At 36.6% G+C, this 15,264-nt stretch overlaps 1 non-coding gene across 1 annotated transcript; it reads right to left on the bottom strand.

Annotated features, from left to right (window-relative positions):
* Positions 1–1,376: 1,376 nt before the first annotated feature.
* On the bottom strand, positions 1,377–1,478 carry LOC118147029 (U6 spliceosomal RNA). Its single transcript, XR_004733210.1, has one exon. It is a non-coding gene; the product is annotated as a U6 spliceosomal RNA (small nuclear RNA).
* Positions 1,479–15,264: the final 13,786 nt, after the last annotated feature.

The following is a 15,264-nucleotide window of genomic DNA, read 5'->3' as shown; positions in this document are numbered from 1 at the left end:
TTGAATTTTATTGAAGGCCTTTTCTGCATCTATTGAGATAATCATGTGGTTTTTGTCATTGGTTCTGTTTATGTGATGGATTACACCTATTGATTTGCATATGTTGAACCAGACTTGCCTCCCAGGGATAAAGACAACTTGATCGTGGTGGATAAGCTTTTTGATGTGCTGCTGGATTTGGTTTGCCAATATATTTTGTTGAGGACTTTTGCATCAATGTTCATCAGGGATATTGGCCTGAAATTTCCTTTTTTGTTGCATTCTGCCAGGTTTTGGTGTCAGGGTGATACTGGCCACATAAAATGAGTTAAGGAAGAATCGCTCTTTTTCTGTTGTTTGGAATAGTTTCAGAAGGAATGTTACCAGCTCCTCTTTTCGCCTCTGGTAGAAATTGGCTGTGAATCCATTTGGTCCCGGGCTTATTTTGGTTTGTAGGTTATTAATTACTGTCTCAATTTCAGTACTTGTTATTGGTCTATCTGAAGGCATTTCTTAATGTTTGTTGAATGAGTCAGTGAATGAACTATAAAAGCTTCACTCAATCTGTAAGACAGAATTTATATATTCTGTCAGCAGCCACAAAATAAACAAATTTGTGTCTTTAGCTTGGCAAAAGCTATTTTAAAAAAAGTTCTTTACACAGAGGACTGAGACCCTTTTTCTTAATTTTTCCTTGTTCCCAAGAAAATCTCTAGAAAACTAGAAAACTGAAATTTTTTTAAAAGAAGTTCTGACCATCTAGGAAAAGAGGAGTGGAGTACATTCAAATTCACTCAAAAAAATCCAGTAACGGGATAAAATATTTCTCAGGAAAGAACGTCTCTGCCATACATGTTTGTGCATTTTTGTGCATGGAAATTTCTTGTGTGTGAGAAATAGGGCAATGGGAGAAAATTTTATAAATGAAAATCTGTTTTTCAAATAATAATTTAGCTATTTTCATAATAGTTTACTTAGGATTTATATTCCAAATACAATCTCTAAAAAGGGGGTCAATCAACTCTTTTTGTGAATGGCCAAACAGTAAATATTTAAAGCTTTGTGAGCCACGTGGTCTCTGTTTCACCTACTCAGCTCTGCCTTCTGTAGCACAAAAGCAGCTGTAGATTATATGCAAATGAATGGATGTGACTGTGTTCCCATAAAATTTAATTTCGGCTCTCTAAATGTGGCTCAGATCTAGTCCTTCCTTTTCTTCTCCGCTATTGACACCCGTGGTCTTCACCCTAATTAGAGCTCTGAAATCCTGGCTTAGCCATCTCATTTATTCATTTATTCAAGAAATTCTTGCCCAGCATCTGGGATGTCCCTAGGCATTGAGGTGTGTCCTTGAGAAGCTAGCAGAGAAGAAAGCTCTTCTGATGGTTTTGGGGTTTTTCTTAATGGAATACTGCACAAATGTGTGTCATCCTTGGACAGGGGCCATGCTAATCTCTGTATCATTCCAATTTTAGTACATGTGTTGCCAAAGCAAGCACTCTTCTGGAGCTTATAGTACGGGGGAAAGACAGACAACATATAAAATAAGCATGAGTTAGAGCAGTGGTTCTAACGGGGTGAGGGGTAGGAATTCCCTCCTGGAGCCATTTGGCAATGTTTGAAGACAATTTTAGTTGCCACATCTGATGATGAGGTGCTTCTGGCATCCCATGGGCAGAGTCCAGGACTGCTGCAAAACTTCCCACAAGATACAAGACAGTCCCCCACAACAAAGTTACATCCAGCCCAAAATGTCAGTGGTGCTGAGGGTTAGAAACTTTGAATTAAAGACATGACCAATGCTCTAAGAAAGGAAACAGACAGCTATGAGGGTAGCTGATTTAGATCAAGGTTTTCAGGAAGATGTCCTTGAGGAAATGACATTCAGGTGAATCCTAGAGGGTAAAAAGGATTTCATCAGGTAAGGAGGTACACAGGGAGAAAGCAAATGTGAGGACTATTGAAAAGATACTGATGCATATGCCCCACCCCAATCAATTCGGTCGGAATTATTCAAATTCTGCTGTTTTTAAAGTTTCTCAGATTTGAACCAATTGGTAAGCTTTAAAAGCAAAAAGATTGAGAATTTTTCTGAAGCATGTTTTAAGGTTGATGGTACGACATTTAAAAAAACATTTATGGTATAGGACAGAGAAAATAATTGAGAAGGGGGGGATGAAATCAGACCACATATAGAGTATCACATTTATGGATTTGCATATGTTGCAATAGCTTTGAATCCCAGGGAGAAATCCCATTTGAACATAGTGAATGATATTTTTAATGTGCTGTTGTATTTGTTTTGCCAGTATTTTGTTGAGTATTTTTGCATCTATGTTCATCAAGGATATTGACCTGTAACTTCTTTTCTTGTAGTGTCTGCTAGCATTAGGATAATGCTGGCCTCATAAAACAAATTTGAAGATACTCCTTTCTCTTCCATTTATTTGGAAGAGTTTGAAAAGGATTCAAATTAGCTCTTTTTTAAATGTTTGGTAGAATTCAGCTATGAAGCCATTCAGTCCTGGGCTTTTCTTTAATAGGAGACTTTTTATTACTGATTGAATCAATTTGTCCACTATTGGTCTATTCAGATTTTCTGTTTCTTCATGATTCAGTCTTGGCAGGTTGTAGGTGTCTAGGAATTTATCTATTTCTTCTAAGTTATCCAACTTATTGGAGTATAATTGCTCACATTAGTTTCCTGTGACCCTTTTTTTTTTTTGAGACAGAGTCTTGCTCTGTCACCCAAGCTGGAGTGCAATACGCAATCTCAGCTCACTGCAACCTCCACCTCCTAGATTCAAGTGATTCTCCTGCCTCAGCCTCCTGAGTACCTGGGATTAGAGGCACCTGCCACAACATGTGGCTAATTTTTGTAGTTTTCAGTAAAGAAAGGGTTCCACCATGTTGGCCATGCTGGTCTCAAACTCCTGACCTCAGGTGATCCACCCACCTCGGCCTCTCAAAGGACCCTTTGTATTTCTGTAGTATCAGTTGTAATGTCTCCTCTTTTATTTCTGATTTCATTAACAAAATGAAGGACAAAAGTTATAGGATCATCTCAATAGGTATAGAAAAAGAATTTGATGAAATTCTAACTCATTTCATAATAAAAACTTTCAACAAATTTGGTAAAGAAGATGTACCACAACACAATAAAGCCTTAAGTGACAAGTCCATGGCTAATATTCTCAACAGTGAAAAGTTTAAAGCATTTTCTCAAAGATCTAGAACAAGACAGGAATGTTCAATCTCACTACTTCTTTTCAACATTTTACTGGAAGTCCACGCCTGTGCAATTTGGCAAGAAAAAGAAATAAAAAAGTCCTAATTGGAAGGAAGTGCTTAAATTGTTCCTGTTTGCAGATGGCATGACATTATATATAGAAAAACTTAAAGACTTCACCAAATAAAAACCATTATAACTGACAAATTCATTAAATTTGCAGAATACAAAATCAACATACAAAAATCAGTAGCATTTCAACACTAACAACAAACTATCTAAACAAGAAATTAATAAAACAATCCCATTAGCAATAGCAACAAAAAATAAATAAAATACCTTGATATAAATTTAACCAAGGAAGTAAAGATCTATATATTGGTAACTATAAAGCATTGATGAAAAAAAATTGAAGGAAACAGAAGTAAATGGAAAGGCATGATTATGAATTAAAAGAATTAATACTGCTAGGATGTCCACAATATTCAAAGCAATCTACAGATTCAGTGTAATCCATATCAAAATTCCAATGTCACTCTTTACAGAAACAGGAAAAACAAAATCCTAAAATTTGTATGGAAACACGAAAGACCCTGAATAGCCAAATCTATCTTGACCAAAAGGAAAAAAGCTGGAGGCATCACAGTAGCTAACTGCAAAATATCTCACAAGTTACATCAATCAAAACAGCACCGTACTGCCATGAAAACAGACATAACCACCAGTCAAACAGGATAGAGTTCAGAAATAGCCCCAAATATTTATGAACAATTGAGTTGTAATAAAGGTACCAAAAAGAAACAATGAAGAAAGGACAGTTTCTTCAATAAATCACATAGGGGAAACTGGATATTCACATGCAGATGAATAAAATTAAATTCTAATTTGCGTCATATACAAAAATTAACTCAAACTGGATTAAAGATGAATTAAGACCTGAAACTTAGTAATTCCATTAAACTACTGAAACTTTCTTTTAGTAGTAAAACCATTAAAAGAAAACATAAGGGAAAAGCTCCATGACATTGGTCTAGACAATATTTTGGATATAATCCCAAAAGTATATGCAACAAAAGCAAAAAGAGGCAAATGGGATTGTATCACTCTAAAAAGCTCCTGCACAGCAAAGGAAATAATTAGCAGAGTGAAGAGATGATACAGTCCATGGGAGAAAATATTTGCAAACCATACATCTGATAAGGGGTTACTATCCAAAACATATGATATGGTTTGTATGTTTTTCTGCTCCAAATCTCATGTTGAAATGTAATCCCTAGTGGTGGAGGTGGGACATGGTGGGAGGTGTTTGGATCATGAGGATGGATCCTAATGAATGGCTTAGTTCTATTCCTTTGGTGATGAGAGAGTTCTCACTCTAAGCGTGATGTAAGAACAGCCTAACAGAACATATGAAAAACTAAAATCAACAGCAAAAAACCAAATAACCTGCTTTAAAAATGGACAAAGAACCTGAATAGACATTGGTCAAAAGAAGTACAAATAGCCAACGGGTTCATGAAAAAATGCTCAACATCACTAATCATTAGGAAAATGCAAATGGAAGTCACAATATGATATTACCTTATACCTGTTAGAATGGCTATTATTAAAAAAAGATGAAAGATAAGAGTTGATGAAAGTGTGAAGAAAAGGTAATTCTTGTGCACTGTCAGTAGGAATGTAAAATAGTAACAGCCATTATGGAAAATGTATGAAGATTCCTCAAAAAATTCAAAACAGAACTGCCATGTGACCCAGAAAATCCACTTTTCAATACACATCCAAAGGAAATAAAATCAGTATGTTGAAGAGAGAGCTGCACTTCCATATTAATTGAGGCCAAGATATGGATCAACTTAGGCATTCACCAATGGATACATGGATTTTTTTAGACAAGCCAGTGAAATACTACCCTGCCTTTAAAAAAAAACAGAAAGAAAGAAAGAAATTCTATTTTTTCAACAACATGAATAAACCTGGAAGACATTCTACTTAGTGAAATACGCCAGGCACAGGCATGAAAAGAAAAACACCTGATAGTTTCACTTACATGTGGAAGCTAAAAGGTTGAACTCATAGAAGTAGAGAGGAGCGGCCGGGCACGGTGGCTCAAGCCTATAATCCCCGCACTTTGGGAGGCCGAGGCGGGTGGATCACGAGGTCAAGAAATCGAGACCATCCTGGTCAACATGGTGAAACCCCGTCTCTACTAAAAATACAAAAAATTAGCTGGGCATGGTGGCACGTGCCTGTAATCCCAGCTACTCAGGAGGCTGAGGCAGGAGAATTGCCTGAACCCAGGAGGCGGAGGTTGCGGTGAGCCGAGATCGCGCCATTGCACTCCAGCCTGGGTAACAAGAGCGAAACTCCGTCTCAGGAAAAAAAAAAAAAAAGAAGTAGAGAGGAGCATTGCAGTAACCAGATCCTCAACGGGGGAGGGAGGGAATGGAGAGATGCTGGTCAAAGGATTTGTCTCAAAGTTTCAATGAGACAAGAGGAATAAGTTTTTGCAATCTATTGCACAGCATAGCAACTATAGTTAATGTATTATATATTTCAAAATTGCTGAGAGAGTACATTTCAAATAAGGATAAGTGAAGTCATGATATATTAATTAGATTAATTTAATCATTCCACATTATATGTATATATCAAATTTCATATGACATTGTACCCCTTAAATATATATAATTATTTGTCAATTAAAAATATATTTTTTTTAATCACATACAGAGTTAAGAGGAGACAAAAGGCAACTTTAGAGTGGGGGAATATGACACAGACTCCCTTAGCCAGGTGGTCACAGTCAACATGAACAGTGGTAGATCATGCCTAAATCATAGTAGGTACCCTTGTACCTACTTTACCTTTACCTCTGTGGTTTTCCTCCCCCAAACCCATAACCCCAGTTTAACGATGAGAAAAACATCAGACAAATCCCAACTGAGTATTTGACCAGTAATCCTCAAAGCAGTCAAGATAATCAAAAACAAGGAAAGTCTGAGAAACTGTCACAGCCAAGAGCAACCTAAGGAGATACTGTGACTAAGTGTAATGTGGAATCCGGGACGGCATCTGGGAACAATAAAAGGACATTAGGCTAAAGCTAAGGAAATCTGAATAAAGAATGGACTTCCGTTAATGATAATGTCAGTTTAATACTAAAATATACTCAGTATTGGAAAAATGTTGGTTCAATACTAGAATAAATATTGCTTCATGTTGTGAAAATTATATTATGTAATAGTAAGCATTCACAGCAAGGGAAACTCAATGTGGGGCATATGGGAACTTCTTACTATCCTGGCAATTTTTCTGTAAATATAAAACTGTTCTAAAAAATGAAGTTTATCTTTAAAAACAAGCAAGTGAAATGACATATGGATGAGTTCTCATACATTGCCAAGGACAATGCAAAATATTATAGCCACTTTGAAAAACAGTGTGACCATTCCTTATAAAAATAAGCATACCACATGACTCAACAATCCCATTCCTAAGTAGTCAACCAAGAGAAAAGAAGGCTAGAATATTCACGTAAAAACCTTTAAACAAATGTTGATTCATAATTGCCAAAACCTGGAAACAATCCAAATGTTTGCAACTGGTAAACAGATAACCACACTGTGATACAGTCATACAATAAAATATTCCTCGGCAATAAAAAGGAACAAACTACTGATACATACAACCATGCAAGTGAATCTCAAATGAATTATGATGAGTGGAAGAAGCCAGTTTCCAGAGGCTAACACTGCATGATATTACTTAGATGACATTCTAGGAAAGACAAAAATACAGAGACAGAAAACAGATGTTTGGGGCTAAGATCGTGTCCAAGTCTCCCTGAAAAACACAGCCTAGAAGTTCATCGTGGCTTTGTCATTCTCCTTAAATGGACAGCCATCCAGGCATTCAGATTCTCTTCATTTTGTCAGGCTCATCTTGCACAGCTCCCTAAACAAACCTACTTCAGACAAGGTAACATTTTTTATTACATTAGATAAATAATGCTCCAAAATGTTGTTGATATTATTCTCCATAATTGGAATAGCTCCTTCATTATTCCACACTTTTCAAAATTCCGCTATAATTGAAAATCCTGTCAAACTGCTATAGCAAAAGTAATCATTCCTGTACAATTCTAGAATATTATTTACCTGTATCCCATATTCTGCTGTTAATTATCATATAAACTCTCATGTGAATAAATGATTTTGATGTTACCTCTTAACCCTCATTACCTCCATTTGGTATTGCTAAAATTTCCATTTTACAGATAAGAAAACTGAAGCTCAGAGGTTAAGTTACTACCCAGAGATTATGGCTACTAAACAGAGAAGCTGGGAAATCCAGGAATGCTGAATCCAAAGGTTGACTTCCTTTTGTTGCAGGTCACTATTTTTTTCTTTGTATTGTTTTAAATTTGAATGCCTTAATAATTCCACAGCTAAGCTTCTTGAGGCTGAGAGTTCTTTCATATCCTCCTTGGTATTCCAGAATGTACTAAATTAAAAAGACACTTCCAAAATAAATTGTCTTTAGGATATTTAAATACAGTGGGAAAAAGAAAGAAATAAAAGGCATCCAAATAGGAAAAAAAGTCAAATCATCTCTCTTTGCTGATAATATGATTCTATACGTACAAAACCCTAAAGACTCCACCCAGAGGCTCCCAGAACTGATAAGTGACTTCAGTAAAGTTTCAGGACACAAAATTAATGCACAAATTCAGTAGCACTTCTATACACCAATCATGTTCAATCTGAGAGTCATATCAAGAAGGAAATCCCATTTATAATTGCCACCAAAAATAAAATGCCTAGGAATGCATCTAACCAAGGAGGTAAAAGATCTCTACAATAACAATTACAAAAGACTGCTGAAAGAAATCAGGATGACACAAACAAATGGTAAAACATTTCATGCTCGTGGAGTGGAAGAATCAATATAGTTAAAATAGCCACACTGCTCAAAGCAATTTACAGATTTGATGCTATTCTCATCAAACTATCAATATGATTTTTGACAGAACTAGAAAAACTATTCTAAAATTTATATGGAACCACAAAAAAAGCTCAAATAGCCAAAGCAATTCTAAGCAGAAAGAACAAAGCCAAAGGCGTCTTACTATATGACTTGAAACGATGCCACAAGGCTACAGTTACCAAAAGAGCATGGTGCTGGTACAAAAGCAAACACATAGACTAATGGAACAGAATACAGAGCCCAGAAATAAACCCACCTACAACCATCTGACTTTCCACAAATTCAACAAAAATAAGAAATGGGAGAACTCCCTAGTCAATAAATGGTGCTGGGGTAACTAGCTAATCATATGCAGAATAAATGAATTGGAGCCCTACCTATTATCATATACAAAAATCAACTGAATGGATTAGAGATTTAAATCTAAAACCTAAAACTATAAAAGTCCTAAAAGGAAACCTAGGAAATACCCCTCTGGACATCAGCCTTACCAAAAAATTTACGACTAAGTCCTCAAAAGCAATTGCAACAAAAACACAATTTTACAAGTGGAACCAAATTAAACTAAAAAGCTCCTGGACAGAAAAAGAAATAATCACCAAAGTTAACAAATAACCCACAGAGTGGGAGAGAAGCTTCACAATCTATACATCCAACAAAGCACTAATATCCAAAATCTACAAAGAACTCAAATAAATGAGTAAGAAAAAAATAATCCCATCAAAAAGTGGGCTAAGGACATGAATAGACAATTCTCAAAAGAAGATACACAGATGGCCGGCAAGCATATGGAAAAATGCTCAACATCACTAGTTATCAGGGGAATTCAGATCAAAACCACAATATGATGATAACTTACTCCTCGAAGAAAGGCTGTAATGAAAAAATCAAAAAAGAATAGATGTGGGCATGGATGTGGTGAAAAGGAAACACTTCTACTCTGCAGGTGGGAATGTAAACTAGTACAACCTCTATGGAAAACAGTGTGGAGATTCCTTAAAGAACTAAAAGTAGAACTACCATGTGATCCAGCAATCCCACTACTAGGTATCTACCCAAAGGAAAAGAAGTCATTATAGGAAAAAGATACTTGTACATATATGTCTATAGCAATACAATTCACAATTTGCAAACTGCAAAAATATGAAACCAGCCCAAATGCCCATCAATTAACAGATGGATAAAGAAAATGTGAGATGTATAATAAACATACACACACACACTCTCTCCCTTTCTCTCTCTCCAGCAAGGCCACAGTACTGAACGGAGAATGAGATAGATGGATTGACAGATGAAGGCTTCAGAAGATAGGTAATAAGAAACGACACTGAGCTAAAGGAACATGCTCTAACACAATGCAAAGAAGCTAAGAACCTTGATAAAAGATTAGAGGAGCTGCTAACTAGAATAACCAATTTAAAGGAACATAAATGACCTGATGGAGTTGAAAAACACAGCACAAGAACTTCATGAAGCATACACAAGTATCAATACCTAAATCAACAAAGAAAGATATCAGAGTTTGAAGACTACTGTGCTCAAACAAGGCATGCAGACAAGACTAGAGAAAAAAGAATGAAAAGGAATGAACAAAGCCTCCAAGAAATATGGAACTTCATGAAAAGAGTGAACCTACATTTGATTGGAATACTTGAAGGAGATGGGAAGAATGGAAACAAGGTGGAAAATACATTTCAGGATATTACCCAAGAGAACTTTCCCAACCTAGCAAGACAGGCCAACATGCAAATTCAGGAAATATAGAGAACACCACTAAGAAACTCTAGGAGAAGATCAACCCCAAAACACATAATCATCAGATTCTCCAAGGTTGAAATGAAGGAAAAAAACGTAAAGCGCAGCCAGAGAGAAAGGCCAGGTCACCTACAAAGGGAAGCCCATCAGACTAAGAGTGGACCTCTCAGCAGAAAGTCTACAAGCAGAAGAGACTGGGGGCCAATATTCAACATTCTTAAACAAAGGAATTTTCAACCCGGAATTTCATGTCCATCCAAACTAAGTTTCATAAGTGAAAGAGAAATAAAATCCCTTTCAGACAAGCAAATGCTAAGGGATTTTGTTACCACAAGGCCTGACTTGCAAGAGCTCCTGAAAGAAGCACTGAATATGGAAAGGAAAAACCAGTATCCGCCACTGCAAAAACACAGCAAAACATAAAGACCAATGACACTATGAAGAAACGGCATCAACTATTGTGCAAAAGATGCAAGTGTGCATGATGCTAGTGTGCAGATAGCATCACGATGACAGGACCAAATTCACACATAACAATAGTAACTTTAAATGTAAATAAGTTAATGCCTCAATTAAAAGACACAGATAGGCAAATTGGATAAGGAGTCATGTCCTATTGGTGTGCAGTATTCAGGAGACCCATCTCATATGCAAAGACACACATTGGCTCAAAACAAATGGATAGAGGACAATATACCAAGCAAAGAGAAAGCAAAAAAAAGCAGGGTTGCAATTCTAGTCTCTGACAAAACAGACTTTAAACCAACAAAGATCAAAAAAGACAAAGAAGGGCATTATATAATTGTAAAGGGAACGATTAATCAAGAAGAGCTAAATCTTCTAAATATATATGCACCCAACACAGGAGCACCCAGGTTCATAAAACAAGTTCTTAGAGACCTACAAAGAGACTTAGACTCCAACACAATAGTGGGAGACTTTAACATCCTACTGTCAATATTTAACAGATCATCCACACAGAAAATTCACAAGGATATTCAGGACTTGAACTCAGCTCTGGTTCAAGTGGACCTGATAGACAGCTACAGAACTCTCCACCCCAAATCAACAGAATGTACATTTTTTTCAGTGGCCCTTGGCGCTTATTCTAAAATCGACCATATAATCAAAAGTAAAACCCAAAAGAACCGAAATTATAACAAACAGTCTCTCAGACTACAGTGCAATCAAATTAGAACTCAGGATTTAAAAACTCACTCAAAACCACACAACTACATAGAAATTGAACAACCTGCTCCTGAATGACTCCTGGGTAAATAATAAAATTAATGCAAAAATCAAGAAGTTCATTGAAGCCAATGAGAACAACGAGACAACATACCAGAATCTCTGGGACACAGCTAAAGCTGTGTTAAGAGGGAAATTTATAGCTAAATGCCCATATCAGAAAACTAGAAATATCTCAAATAAACACCCTAACATCACAATTAAAAGAGCTGGAGGGCCAGACACATTGCATCATGCCTGTAATCCCAGCACTTTGGGAAACTGAGGTGGGTAGATCATGAGATCAAGAGTTCAAGACCAGCCTGGCCAAGATAGTGAAACCCTGTTTTTACTAAAAATACAAAACTTAGCTGGGCATGGTGGCAGTCACCTGTGATTCCAGCTACTCAAGAGGCTAAGTCAGAGAATTGCTTGAACCCAGGAGGTGGAGGTTGCAGTGAGCCGTCATCGTGCCACTGCACTCCCACCTGGGTGACAGAGCAAGACTCCATCTCAGAAAAAAAGAAAACCTAGAAGAAATGGATAAATTCCTGGACACATACACCCTCCCAATACCAAACCAGGAAGAAGCTGAATCCCTGAATAGAACAATAGCTAGATCTGAAACTGGGGCAGTAATTAACAGCTTACCAACAAAAAAATAAGCCCAGGACCAAACAGATTCACAGTCAAATTCTAACAGAAGTACTAAGGGGAACAGGTACCATTCCTTCTGAAACTATTTGAGTTTCAAATTGAAAAGGAGGACTCATTTCTAACTCATTTCATGAGGCCAGCATCATCCTGACACCAAAACTGGGAAGAGACACAACAAAAAAAGAAAATTTCAGGTCAATATCCCCGATGAACATCAGCATGAAATCCTCAGTAAAATACTGGCAAATTGAATCCAGCAGCACATCAAAAAACTTATCCACCACAATTGAGTCAGCTTCATACCTGGGATGCAAGGCTGGTTCAACATATGCAAATCAATAAATATAATCCAGCTTTTGCCCATTCAATATGATACTGGCTGTTGGTTTGTCATAAATAGCTCTTATTGTTTTGAGATATGTTCCATCAATACCTAGTTTGTTGAGAGTTTTTAACATGAAGGGATGTTGAATTTTATGAAATAACTTTTCTGCAGCTATTGAGATAGTTGTGTGGTTTTTGCCTTTGGTTACAGCCAGAGCAATCAGGCAAGAGAAAGAAACAAATGTATTCAAATAGAAAGAGAAGAAGTTACAGTGTCTCTGTTTGCAGATGACATGATTTTACATTTAGAAAACCACATTATCTCAACTCAAAAACTCTTTAAACTGATAATAACTTCAGCAGTCTCAGGATACAAAATCAATGCGCAAAAATCACAAGCATTCCTATACGACCACAATAAACAAGCAGAGAGACAATCATCAATGAACTTTGATTCACAATCTCTACAAAAAGAATAAAATATCTAGGAATACAGCTAACAAGGGATGTGAAGGACCTCTTCAAGAACTACAAACCACTACTTAAGGAGATAAGAGAGGATAAAAACAAAGGGGGAAACATTCCATGCTCATGGATAGGACTAATCAATATCATGAAAATGGCCATACTGCCCAACGTAATTTATAGATTCAATGCTATTCCCGACAAACTACCACTGACTTTCTTCACAGAATTAGAAGAAACCACTTTAAATTTCATATGGAATCAAAGAAGACTTTGCATAGCCAAGACAATCCTAAGCAAAAAGAAAAAAGCTGGAGTCACCATGCTATCTGACTTCAAACGATACTACAAGACTAAAGTAACCAAAACAGCATGATATTGATAGCAAAACAGAGATATAGACCAATGGAACAAAACAGAGACCTCAGAAATAACACCACACATGTACAACCATCTGATCTTGGACAAACCTGACAAAAACAAGCAATGGTGAAAGGATCTTCTATTCAATAAATGGTGCTAAGAAAACTGGCTAGCCATATGCAGAAAACTGAAACTGGATCCCTTCCTTAGACCTCAGACAAAAATTAACTCAAGGTGGATTAAAGACCTAAATGTAAAACCCAAAACCATAAAAACCCTAGGAGAAAACCTAGGCAATACCATTCAGGACATAGGTGTGGGAAAAGATTTCATGATGAAAATGCCGAAAGCAATTGCAACAAAAGCCAAAATAGACAAATGGTGTCTGACTAAACTAAAGAGCTTCTGCACAGTGAAAGAAACTATCATCAGAGTGAACAGGCAACCTACAGAATGGGAGAAAATTCTTGCAACCTGCCCATCTGACAAAGGTCTAATATCCAGAATTCACAAGAAACCTTTTACAAGAAAAAAAAAACCATCAAAATGTGGACAAAGGATATGAACAGACACTTCTCAAAAGAACACATTTACAAGGCCAAATAACATGTGAAAAAAACTCAGCATCACTGATCATTACAGAAATGCAAAACAATACCACAATGAGATACCATCTCATGCCAGTCAGAAAGGTGATTATTAAAAAGTCAGGAAAAACTAGATGCTGGCGAGGATGTGGAGAAATAGGAATGCTTTTATACTGTTGAGAACATAAATTAGTTCAACCATTGTGGAAGACAGTATGGCGATTCCTCCAGGATCTAGAACCACAAGTACCATTTGACCCAGCAATCCCATTACTGGGCATATACCCAAACAAACATAAATAGTTCTATTATAAAGATACATGCACACATATGTTTATTGTAGCACTATTCACAATAGCAAAGTCATGAAACCAACCCAAATGCCCATCGATGATAGACTGGGTAAGGACAATGTGGTATGCAGACATCACGGAATACTACACAGCCTTAAAAAGAAATGAAGTCACCTCTTTTGCAGGGACGTGGATGAAGCTGGAAGCTATCATAATCAGAAAACTAACACAGAAACAGAAAACCAAACACTGCATATTCTCACTCATAAGTGGGAGTTGAACAATGAGAACACATGGACACAGGAAGGGGAACAACATACACCAGGGCCTGGTGAAGGGTGGGGGACGAGGGGAGGGAACTTAGAGGCTGGCTCAATAGGTGCAGCAAACCACCAGGACATGTGTACACATGCACGTTCTGCACATATCCTAGAACTAAAAGTAAAATGCTTTTTAATAAAAATAAATAAATAAATAATAGTAACAGAGGTTTCTTTGTAATTAGCCTATATTAACAAGTGTAGACTTTGCCTATTTGTCACATAAAGTTTGAGCAGCTTCTTACATAAACTAAGATAAAAATTCTAAATCCTAAAACCAAATTGCTGAAGTACAACTAACCAACACAAGAAAAAGATGTTCCCTTTAACCTTAACCTAACGAAAGTCATATATAGTTGTAACATACTTCGAATACTCTTAGAATATCACTTTCAACACGGGTCCCAGGTTTCTGCTTTTTGTTCTTCCTTTCATCCCTTGGTATTTTTTACTCTCGTCCTTTTCTTTGTTTTCAGTTTACATTTTCCATAAACAACTTTTTCAAAAGTAAAATTCTCTAAAATATCACAAAAATACCACATTAAATTATAAAACTAATTCTGGCAATGGACATTTTGTAATAAGAAACAATACTTAAATGATTGTAAGACAGAAAAAAAATCTATCACTTCATCGGAATTTGTTTCAATTTGTTCAAATGATCAGCTGATTTAAATTTTACTAAACTGACATCTACATTTGAAATTATCTCTCACTTTTCCATATGATTTGCAGGGTATTCACGGAGTCCTTCTCTTAACACCAACCAAAGACAAGAATTCTCTACCTCTGCCTTTGCTTCCTAAATAGGAGGCAGCTTAGGTGAGATCTGAGGTTCAGAATACATTGAAGAGACAGAAGAAATCCTAAGTGTTTTCTTGTTGTACATTAGAAATGACAGCTCTAGAATGTTAGAAACTTCCATTTGTACATAAGATTCATATCCACAAAGGGTTTTGAAATAAATCCAACACTCTTCAACAGGCTTGACATCAGGTTAAGTGTTCCACCTAGCGGCCAACGCCAGCCTAGCATGTTTTCTCTGGGTTCTCCTATGTCTAAGAGATGATAAAGCA

This window comes from Callithrix jacchus, chromosome 13, assembly GCF_049354715.1.
Source record: "Callithrix jacchus isolate 240 chromosome 13, calJac240_pri, whole genome shotgun sequence".
Lineage (NCBI taxonomy): Eukaryota > Metazoa > Chordata > Mammalia > Primates > Cebidae > Callithrix > Callithrix jacchus.
Note: the sequence above shows the minus strand (reverse complement) of the source record. Positions and strands in the feature narration are given on the sequence as shown.